A 12,537-nucleotide genomic window follows, 5' to 3' on the forward strand; every position below is an offset into this window, starting at 1 on the left:
GAGAAAGCAGTTCTGTTCACCTTCTCCATGAAAGTAAAGCAGAGGTGAGAGATTTAGATTTCTCTGCCTTTGCAGGACTGCTTGGGGAAGTTTATTTTTTTCTTAAAACCTTAATGAGTCATGCTGTCTACATTTACCTCAGTACACATCAAAGTAGAAAAACAGAAAATGCTACAATAAACTGGAATGTTGAGTGTAGAAGAATCTGAGTCATGGGTAGATCAGACACAAACTTGAGACATTTTAATCAAGTCATTTTACTGTTTCATTTTACTTTGTGCTCTAAGAAATGTTTTTGCAAATCCCGGAAAGCCTAAAAACAGCATTAGTCCAGCCAAAGTGAAAAAAGTATAGTTTAAAGATGACAACGAAATTTATTTTGCACTAATCTGTTCCTTGTCAATTTTTCTCGATTAGATTTAGTGTGCCTTATATAATTCTAAAAACAAGCTGAATAAAATGTGAGATTACAATTCTTATGAAATTCAATGAAAGTTACTAAATGATAGCACTTTGGTATTACATACAGAAATTAATGTCAAAGTATAATCCTGCAAAATAATAGGTGCTCCTAACTATAAATTGTTAGGCTTAATACAAAGTATGGATTAAACTACCATAGGAGTTATCTTTGCTTTCATATATTATTCTCTTTCAAACTGAAAGTTTCAATATCTTCTTAAAGAGGAAAGTTTGTATATTTTTGTTTTCATAATAGATTTGTCAAATTACATATTACTAACATTTCCAAGTAGAATTTCACATAAGATGTATACTTTTATCATAACAGTGAAACCTATGTCAAAAGCTTAAAACATGGCACAAGAATAAAACATACTTTTGTTTTATGTTCTTGTTTTTGTAATACTATTTTAAAGTATATTCCACAATATTACTCTCTGGTGTTTGAAATACAAAAAAATACAAAATTACAGAGTGTAACTCAGGTTACTTCTAGAATCAGTAGAATATTTAGACAAAGGCCTCATATTCAGCTCTGGACAATTAACAGCTTAGACAAGCATTAATGCAGATCATTCAAAGTTCAGTTTGTCTGAATTAGCAGATGGAATTTTTTTTCATTTATTTTTATTAGTTTAAAAGTCTTCTGCTCAGAAAGCTTACATTAACACTTCTGCATCAGGCGTGACTATAAAATCAGAAAGTTTCTTAGAGGCAAATGCCTACTATATAACAGATTTTTATGTTAAAAAAAATTTATGATAGGAAAAATAGTTGACAAACTAAAAGGCTTTTAGACAAAAAATGATAAGTAGAACTCAAGTGGCAAACATGCTAAAGAAAATTCTCATATTTTCATAGTCACCAAAATTGCAAATGAAATGTGCTTTTTGTGCAAAATTGCTTAGTTGTGTCTGACTCTTTGCAACACTATGGACTGCGGCCCACCAGGCACCTCTGCCCAGGCAAGAATACTGCAGCGAGTGGCCATGCCGTCCTTCAGGGGTTCCTCCCAACCCAGGGATTGAACCCATGTCTCTTGGGTCTCCTGCATTGCAGGCAGATTCTTTACCACTGAGCCTACATAAGGCACATATACTATCAATAGCAGTTTATCTCTGATGATTCTAAATTCCCAATAACAGGTAGTACACGATTGGTTTCCAAATTTTCAGGATTTTCTTTTTCCAAAATTTCAATCATATGTTTAAAGAGTTTGGGGCTACTGCAATGTATTTTTTTTTTTTAAACCTTTTTGGTATGTACCTCCATACATCTGATGCCTTTTAATTTCTATAACTTGAAGTTTTACAACTTCCTGATTCCCAAGTTCACCTTCTTATCACTCTGCCCACTTAAATCAACCCTGGTGGCTCAGATGGTAAACAACTCACCTGCAATGCAAGAGACCCTGGTTCAATCCCTGGGTTGGAAAGATCCCCTGGCAAAAGGAATGGCTACCCAATCCATAGTCCTGCCTGGAGAGTTCCATGGACAGACGAGCCTGGTAGGCTACAGTCCATGGGGTCGCAAAGAATCAGACAAGACTGAGTGACTTTCATTTCTCACTTATATCAACAGGAGGGAAGTTTCACATTTTGGAATTTCTTCCTCTCCCACACTGTTGGAAAATGAGGCTGCACTGATAAATTTACTTCTGCTTTCACTTTCCCTTCCCAAATTCAAGTTCCTTTAAAAAAAAAATACTATCAACAGATATATCAGTTACTGTTTCTTATATAAGAATATTTCTTTGTAAAGTTGTATTTTGTTTCAATGGAAACTCATGCTTGAAGTATCACTCTACTAAGTCACCATTTTCAGGGATTATAGGAGAAGCAGGAGACCATTTGGCCCATCAACCCTGAATGTTCACTGGAAGGACTGATACTGAAGCCAAAGCTCTAATACTTTGACCACCTGATGGGAAGGGCCAGCTCATTTGAAAAGACCCTGATGCTAGGAAATATTGAAGGCAAAAGCAGAAGAGGGCGGCAGAGGATGAGATGGTTGGATAGCATCACAGACTCAATGGATATGTATTAGAGCAAATTCCTGGAGATAGTGAAGGACAGGGAAGCCTGCAGTTCATGGGGTCGCAGAGTCAGCCATGACTTAGTGACTAAACAGTAACAATGCAGACGCCTCCTGGAGTGTGCATTTTCATTCCTAGTACCCAGCATATTTCTCAGCACACTGTTAAGAACACAATGTCTGCGTAAGAATTTAATTTATAAAGGTACTGTATGACCTAGCCTCTTAGCCTAGAGGTTTTCAGAGCACTGTGGTCCACTCACCATCATTCCAATGTTACAGCAAGCAGGCAGGTAGCTAGGTGTGAGAAGAGAAACGGGGGCAGGGGCCAAGTGGCAAGAAACCAAGACTCTTATGCGTGTTGGCAGGGGTGGGGGGTGGGGGGGGGGGAGTGGTGGTGGTGCATAGGCAGACAAATACAGGCAGGAAGCTTCAGAGCAATGAGAAATCACATATTTTGGGTGATAAGGGTCTGAGAATGGTGGGCAAAGGTGGACTCCCCTGCATTCAAATGTAACCTTTTGCTCTGTAAGATTAACCTTACAGGTAAGCACTTACCACTCACCAATGCCATGACACTTCTGATTTTGGCTAAATAACCACAAAAACCCCTCCTCCCCCTTGGGAAAATGGAGCTGGGATGAAAATCCGGGAAGATGACCCTCAAACTCCTTCTTCCCCAGTGAATATTCCATCCCTTCATTTGTCAACTACAAATTGGTCTTTGCCAAGGGCATTTGCCATCTGGCTCTGCAGGGATTGAATCTTGACTTGCTGCAGCTATTGACCTTCAACACGCCCTGAAGGCAGTTCAGGCTGAAAACAGGAATGAGAGGCTTTGTGCTCCAGGAAAGCTGGTGCAGTTAGAAGATGGAGGAGTAGAACAACGTGCGCTCATTTTCTGTGAGAACACCAAAATCACAACTAGCTGCTGAACAACCATCAATAGGATGATGTTGGAGGCCACCAATAAAAGATACCCCATATCCAAGGGCAAAGGGGAAGCCCCAATAAAATGGTAGTGAAACCGTTTACTCAGCTTGGGACTGGAACCCACAAGGATGGGACTCGAACCCAGACAAAACCCACTGTACCTGGTTTCCGGACCTAATGAAGCTCAGGTTCTTGATATCTCATCGCTAAAGGAATTCAGTGAGAAAAAAAAAAAATTCAGTGAGAGACAAAGTGATAGGTAAGAAGTGGATTTATTCAGATAGAAGCACACTCCAGAGTGGGGGGCCATCACAGAGGGTGAACTTGGTGGCCGTGAAATGTGGCAGTTAGTTTTTATAGCCTGGGTAATTTCATATGCTAATGAGTTGGAGGACTATTCCAACTGTTTTGGGGAAGGGGCGGAGATTTCCTGGATTTAGGCCACAGCCCACTCCTTGGTCTTTTAACCGTGCCTGGGAACTGTCACGGCACCTCTGGGCGTGTCATTTCACTTGCTGACTCAGGATCAAGGTCTAGTCTTGTCTGTCATCTTGGTCCCATTTGATTCTAATCAGTTTGTGTCCCTTTCACAAAATATGTCATTCTTTCAAAAGTTGTGCCCTGCCCCTTTCCCTCCTGTTACAATAGGAGGGGTACAATCACATTTAAAATCAAACTTCATACCCTCCAGAGATGCTTGGCAGGCACAAACAAAACCTTGTGGTCACCAGGACCCAGTGAAAGGTGCAGTGACCTGCCGCAGGGACAGGGGCTCTGGCTGCAGCAGTTCTGAGAAGTGCAGCAGGTGGAGGCAATAGTCCTCTTGGAGGAGGTTGCCATTAGCTCCACCATAGACCCGCCAGGTGGGCTATCCAAAACTGGAGAACAATCATACCAAAGAAGTTCTCGCACTCTTGCCAAAGTTCTAGGCCCCACAACAGACTTTCCAATCTGGGGATCTGGCAAAACAACAGAATCACCAGGGAATCTGACTCTGAAGGTCAGCGGGATTTCATTACAGAGCTTCTACAGGACTGAGGGAAACAGAGACTCTTGGAGGACGCAAACAAAATCTATTCCAAGGAGAAAGGAGCAGGGACCCTTTTATGAGCCCAATCCTTGTATCTTCTCATAGCTAGAAAAGCACTAAATCCCTTCATGGTGACATCATCTCCTTACAACTAGCAGAGAACCTCGTAAAGATAAGCGTTTTATTGCATGAACACCCCCCCTTTACCAAAATCACATATATTGGCCTCCCCCCCGCCACCACCCCTCCACACACCCTTCTCTGGAGCAGTTCCTCAGAGCTATCTGAGGTGCCATCTCTTGGGCTGCAATCCTCATTTTACCCTAAACAGCTCACCTTTCATGTTGTGTATCTTTTTAGTTAACCATTTGTAGACACCTGCTAACTGGCTTGCCAAAGACACCCAGTTCCTTACCAGACTGCCTGCTCGCTTGCTCTCTCTGAAAGTGTATCCTTGCTTAAGTAAACTTTCATTTTACTTTCTTAACCTCTCTCCTTTGTCTCTGAATTCTTTCATAACAAAGAAAAACCTTAAAACTCTTTGGGAATACCAACAAGGATTATCTCATGGCACTGTGTACCCAGATTTAGGGATCATCCCTGTCTCTTCACACAAAAACAACCTGTCTCTTAACAGAACAACATCGCATTGACTTTTTGACCAAGAAATTCCAGTCCTGCAAGCAGCCAGACTCCACTTTTGGTAACAATAGGATATACTTTTATCACTGATATACTGAGACAGAGAAAAAAATATTCTCCAAGTTATTCACTTCTTTTGGAAAGAAACCAGCCTGAATTAGCTCATAAGTAGTTACTGCTTACCTCTGACGAGGAGGAAAACTTAGTGCACCCTCTTCGAATCTCTGAATTGTTTGCTTCAACATCTCAGGGAACAGAGAATTTCAGAGGCGCTACTTAAAGGCAACCCACTCCAGTATCCTTGCCTGGAAAATCTCATGGACAGAGGAGCCTGATGGGCTGCAGTCCATGGGGTCGCAAAGAGTCGGGCACGACAGAGCGACTAACACACTTAAAGGCTGATCTGCCTTCCACGGGGCATCAGCAGCACCTGTTGCTTGTTAGAAATGCAAACAAGGAGTCCCTCAGCACTGCAGAGGTTTCAAGTTTCAGCACGCTGAAAAGTCACCTGGAAAGCTTGCTAAAGATCCCTGGGTGCATCCCAGAGATTTTAGTAGGTCTGGGATGGGGCTCAAGAATTGGCTTTTCTAACAAGTCCCAAGGTGGTGCAACTACGGCTTTTATTCTTTAGACCACATTAGAGCGAAACAGGGAGAATTTGTCCCTTTTTCAGGTTTTAACCTTTATCGTCTGACATAAAGCTCAGCTGCTTTCAGTTGTAGGTAACAGAAACTGGTTTAAATAACTAAGGGAATTTATTTCCTCATACAAAGTGTAGTTTAGAGGTTGGAGGGCTTCAGCTGTTGCCAATTATGTTGCCAACTACCTGGTTCTTTCCAAGTAAATGACCTCTTTCAGAATATAACTGAGAACTGTGAAGCTATCATGTGTGGCCATACATACCAACTAATCATTGCTCCTCACATTTATCTTCAGTCCTACCCATAGAGCATTTTTAGCACATTTGGAAGGAAAGTTATGACCAACCTAGATAGCATATTAAAAAGCAGAGACATTACTTTGCCAACAAAGGTCCATCTAGCCAAGGCTATGGTTTTTCCACTGGTCATGTATGGATGTGAGAGTTGGACTGTGAAGAAAGCTGAGCGCCAAAAAATTGATGCTTTTGAACTGTGGTGTTGGAGAAGACTCTTGAGAGTCCCTTGGACTGCAAGGAGATCCAGCCAGTCCATCCTAAAGGAGATCAGTCCTGGGTGTTCATTGGAAGGACTGATGCTGAAGCTGAAACTCCAGTACTTTGGCCACCTCATGCGAAGAGTTAACTCATTGGAAAAGACCCTGATGCTGGGAGAGATTGGGGGCAGGAGGAGAAGGGGACCACAGAGGATGGGATGGCTGGATGGCATCACTGACTTGATGGACATGAGTTTGAGTAAACTCTGGGAGTTGGTGATGGACAGGGAGGCCTGGTGTGCTGCAATTCATGGTGTCGCAAAGAGTTGGACATGACTGAGCAACTGAACAGAGGGCTTCAAGAAAAAATCTTAATCTCTGTCGTTCCTCCTCCTTTGAGGATGTCTACTATTTCCACCCAAAACAATTTTTTTTTCTCCATTTTCACAACATTTTGCCATACCAGAATAAGTCCTATGTGCTGGGTAGAGCATGAAGAACACACACACATGGTCCTTTTTATTAAAAAAAATCTTTAAAGTCTAGCTCAGACGACTTTATAAGTTTTCTTCACCCTCTCCCCAAACCAGCTTAGGAATCCTTGCTACCCCAGCCTTTCCTCTTACACAAGGTATTGTGTATGTATACTAAATGCTGTGTATATAAAAAATAAAGTAGGCTCGATAGTGTAGAAATGTTACCTGAAAACTGGGTTTGCTGTAAGATACAACCAAGTCAAATTGCAGAAGACTTATTACTTGCTCTAAGTAAGGAGAACACTAGGGATCTTTTCCAAAACAGTGTCTCTCTGAACAGCAAAACTGGGGCACTTTAAGCTATTGGTACAGGCATATTCATGAAGGAGCCTGGGTGGTAGGCAGAGTTCAAACTTTAGTTGACTAAAATGAGGGTTAGAAAAGGTCAACATCATCATCCCTTAGATTCCAATTGATCTGGTTGTTGGGATTTAAGTTTTGCAAAACAGCTCAAGATAGTGCTTTAGGCTAGCCTTAACCATTGACTTCCCTGGTGGCTCAGATGATAAAGCGTCTTCTTACAATGCAGGAGACCCGGGTTCAATCCCTGGGTCAGGAAGATCTCCTGGATGAGGAAATGGCAACCCACTCCAGTATTCTTGCCTGGGAAATCCCATGGATGGAGAAGCCTGGTAGGCTATGGTCCATGGGGTTGCAAAGAGTCAGACAGGACTGAGTGACTTCATTTTACTTTCACTTTAACCATTGACAGAGAACTAGCAGTCTTTACTACTGCTATCTTTGCTCTTGTTCTTTCTCTTGCCTGGTAATGGTTTTGTTTCCACATTTTTTTGTCCCCTTAAATCCATTTATTACTGAGATCTGTTCAACGTCAAGCACTGTGGCCAGGCTTGATCACAAAATAGCTTAGGCCAAAAACAGCTTATGTCAAGAAAGCCATGCCTGGTTCTTTTTCTCCCTACCCCATCTGCTTAGAGAGATAAGTGAGGGAAAATGTCAATGTGGCTACAAAGGCCATGGATTACCGCAATATGGATCAGGGTCTGCTCAACTGATCTTGGTAGGATACTCTCATTTAAAAATATGAAACATATGTGGTAATGAAGATTGAGGACACAAAAATCCCATATAAGAAATATTATAGACTTCTGCAATGGCTCAGTGGTAAACAATCTGCCTGCCGATGTGGAGGACATGGGTTCGATTCTTGGTCTGGGATGATTCCACATGCCACAGAGAAACTAAGCTGCAACTACTGAGTCCCTGTGTTGCAACTACTGAAGACTGTGAGCTTTAGAGACCATGCTCCAAAATAAGAGAAGTCACTGCAACAAGCTTGTGTGCCACAGCTGAAGCCCAGGAACAGCAACGAAGACCCAGAACTACCAAAATTAAAATTTAAAAAAAGTTTCCAACCATTTAAAAAGGGAAAAAAATCACATTAAACCCAAATCTTAAAATATTTTATGGTGTCTTAAAAAATCATATTATTTTTTTAATAGTACTCTTCTGCCTTGGAATAGTTAACTACATTGCTATTTCTCCATGTAAGTAAAAAGAAAAGAAAAAGCCATGAAGTCCTGAACGGACATATCTTCACTTGAATAAATCCTCTGAAGAGTATAGAGTTGATTTTTAACTCTATTTAAGCTATTTGTTACACGGATGGTCTTTTCTTCTTCCATTCAGCCTGGTAAAGCCTTGTCAAAGAAAATAAAACATTTCCAATCCTAAAATTTCCTTTCAAGGTACAACTCAAACAATATGAAAGCAAAAATACATAACACATTGTGTAATATTTTTAATTGTAAAATAATGCAATAAAACAATACATATAGGAAAATGGTTGAAAAAAGTATGGTACCTCCACATAGATGCAGCTCTAAAAAAATAAGTAAAAGGTAGGGTGGGGGGAGATGAAGATGGCAGAATAGGTAGCTGAGCTCACCTCCATCCCAGGAATGCATCAAAAGCACACACGGAGCAACTCTTCCTGAAAACAAACTGGAGACTGGTAGAAAGGCTATTCTATAACCAAGGCTCTAAAGAAAGATCCACACAGAGTCAGGTAGGAGGAGAAGAGAAGCTGTCATGTCAAGAGCTGCACCCCGAGCAGGGAACACACAGGGGAGGGGGAAAGTCACAGGCTCCGGGATCCTGGCTAGGGACTAAGGGCTTGAAACACGCCCCCCCAGAGCTGGAGTCCAGTGCTGGGAAGGTGAGTCCTCTTACGTGACTTAATCAGAGGGGTGTAAGAACTGAGACTCTGCTAGCGAAGCCTGCTAGTGAAGCCTGCTTACTCCCAGGAACAAAGGCAGAGGAAGTAGACTGGAAACACCCAAGGCTCTGGCTGGTTCTGTGACCACTCCAGTGCATGACCCGGCCCACACTGGGTACCTGCATCAGCCCCTCTTGCTCTAGTGCAACTGCTTCTAGTAATGTCACCCCAGCAGCAACAAGTGAAGTATATTCAAAGTTCAAAATATCACTCTCCTTAAGAGGAAACACATCTAACTGGAAGAAATGGCTGATTTTAGGATTGGGTTTCAGAAAGTACAGATAAGTCTGAAACATCTTGCTGTACCAAAAGCAAGCAAGTGCTTAAGAAAATGGAGAAACACAGAAGTCAGTAAGATGGGTTCCCACTGGTTAAATCTAGGACAGAAATAGATTATTTGATGCACTGAATTGAAAAAAGCAAAGAACAAACCCATCAATCCATCTTCTCTCATTCTGCCTCATGTCTGGAAATTCTTTTCCAACCTGTGCACAAACATGACAATAACAACATAATTTTCAAATGATGGAGAAACAAAAGTTCTTCCTTACAGTAAACCCTAACAAACAAATGTGCTGGGAATAAAAGAATTAGAAAAATCATCATTTTGTAATCTTTTAGTAATTCAGGCAAGAAACACTTAATTGATACCAAAAACACTGTGACAATTTGGTGAAGAATAGGGTATCTATGATATCAAAGCATCTCCCTTGTATTTCTTATTCATTACAAAGGGAAAAATTGGTAGCAGTGGAGAAACATGGTGGGTACTACTTTAACTTATAAAAGTATCATCAATAAAGGGTAAACATACATCATGTGCATCCTAATACGAAACAGAAGACACATCAATTCTGTTTTCCTGTCCAAAATGTATAATCTAAATACAAAAAAATGCAGACATCCATGTTGAAGGATATTCAACAACCCTGAATATAAATGTATCAACAATCCTGAATATCAATCAACAAAAACATCACTGTCATAAAATAGAATGACCAATGAGCTTTCCCAGGTTAAAAGAGATCAAAAAGAACAACTGAATGCAATACAGAATCTTGAATTAGATCATGGATCAGGAAAAATAATGTTTTAAAAGATATTATTAGTACTGGTGACATTAAAAAATGGATTTTTTATTAAATCATATTACTGGATTATGTTAAATTTCCTGAATTCAATCATTTACTATGGTTATTAAAAATGATATCCTTGTTCTTAGGAGATGCAAGCAAACATTTACATTAAGTGTAACAGAATCAGACTTAGTAAAATAGGTGAGTCAGGGAAGTACATGGAGGGAGCGGAGAAATGACTGGGACAAGAGAAAGCAAGCAAACAGTTCTTTTGTAAACATGCAGTACATATATTTTGGTGAACAAATATAAACATTACTGTTGGGTACATACAAGGAATAAAATTTGCTGGCCAAAGTTAGCTTTGTTTAGTAGAATACTGGCAAAAAGTGTTTTCCAAAGTTGCCTTACTTCACTTAATAGGTTTTATTGGCTAATTCAATACTCTTGCATGTGCATGCTCAGTCGCTTAGTTGTGTCCGACACTTTATGACCCCAAGGATTGTAGCCTGCCAGGATCCTCTGTCCACAGGATTTCTCAGGCAAGAATACTGGAATGGGTTGCAATTTCCTTCTCCAGGGGAACTTCATGACCCAAGGATCAAACTGGTGTCTCCTGCAGCTTCAGAACTGGCAACTGACAAAGTGTGCCTTTTTTTTTGATTCATAGTCACTTATATATTGTGTATATGAGACCTTCATTTGATCTGTGTTATAAAAACTGTTGACTGCCTTTTCATTTTTAATGTTTTCTTTTGATTAAAAGCTCTTATAATTTCAATGTAGTATAATTTATCAATTTTCCCTTTACAGTTAATGCTTTTCTGCCCAATGTATGTGTATCCTAAAGTCATGATGATTATTCTCCAATCTCTTATACTTTTCAAATTAAAAGCATTATTTTTTTTACCATTCACATTTATATCTGTAACTTGTAATTCTGCATGCAGCATGAGATAGGTTAAGATTTGGTGTTCCATACAGATATCCCATTAAACCGGCTCCATTTACTGAAAGGACCTTTCTCTTCACTGAGCATCAGTGTCCGTTTTTTAAAAAATCAGTTTGTTTCTAGACTCTCTAACTTTGATTGGTTCTTTAGTATATCCTTTGACCAATACTACATTATTTTAATCATCTTTATAATAGATTATGAATATCTGGTATTTAAGACCACAGTCCATTCTTCAGTGTTGCTTTAGTTAATCTTTGCCTTTACATTTCCATGTTAAATCATAGAATAGCTTAATTTCCACAAATTCTGGCTGAGATTTTCACTGCCAGTACATGATTTTAGAGAAATAACTTCCTTCAATTTTGTTTTCAGATCATCAGTACGGTCCCTAATGGTATATATACTTCCCACTTATGTCTTTATCTTTTTGTTATATATCTGATATTTTCAATGGCATTACAAAATGACAGTATTTTAAGCTTCATTTTCTAATTGTTGGTTTAGAAAGAATAAAAAGAAAGGTTTAAATATATATTTTTTATTTTTTTAATATTGAACTTGTCTTTAGTGACCTTGTTAAATCAACTAGTTTCAACAGCTGGATCTTTTTGGAAATGTCTATGTACAAAATTATGTCATATACAAATGACATGTCTTTCATTCCCAATCCTTATGCCTTTTCTTCTTCTTGCTTTACTGAAATGGTTGGTACTTCCAAGATAATGCTAAATAGAAATTGTGAAAGCAATATTATTGTCAGTTTTCCTATTTCTGGGAGGAAACTTTCAATAATTGACCATTATAGATGACGACTCCTGTACATTTTTCAATGATAACTTTTTTTTAAAATCAGGTTGAGGAAGATCATTTTTTTCCTAATTTGCTAAGTTTTCTTAAAACTCATAAACAGGGACTGAAGTTGATCAAATGTTTCTTATGCTTCCACAGAGATCATCATGGAAAAGACTGAAGTTCTCTCTTTTCTTAGCAGCCTGGAAGAGTTCATGTAAAACTGATTATTTTATTTTTCTTGAAAAACTTAAAAGCATTACCCAGTAGAAACATACATACAAGCCTGTGATTTCTGTGGGAAGGACTTTTAAATTAAGAGATTCAATTCCTTTAATACAAAAATTGTATTTCTTCACAGGGTCAGTTTTAATAAATTATTTTCCAAAACATTTTTCCATTTCACCTACATTGTCAGGTTTATTGATGCAAAGTTCTTCACAATACTCTTTTTAAGGCCTGATGGCCCCAGTGATGTCACCATTTAAATTCTTCTTAACAGTGATTTGTCTTTTTCTTAATCTTGCTGGAGGTTCACAATTTTACTATTCTGAGATTTTGTTTTATATGCCTGTTCTAAATTTTTTGCTTGTATCTTTACTTTATCCTACCTTCTATTTTCATCAGGTTCAATTTGTTGCTGTCTTTCTAGCTGCTTGAGATGGAAGCTTAGAGCCTTTTCTTCAGCTTGTCCCTTGATATTCAGT

This window comes from Cervus elaphus, chromosome 21, assembly GCF_910594005.1.
Source record: "Cervus elaphus chromosome 21, mCerEla1.1, whole genome shotgun sequence".
Classification (NCBI taxonomy): domain Eukaryota; kingdom Metazoa; phylum Chordata; class Mammalia; order Artiodactyla; family Cervidae; genus Cervus; species Cervus elaphus.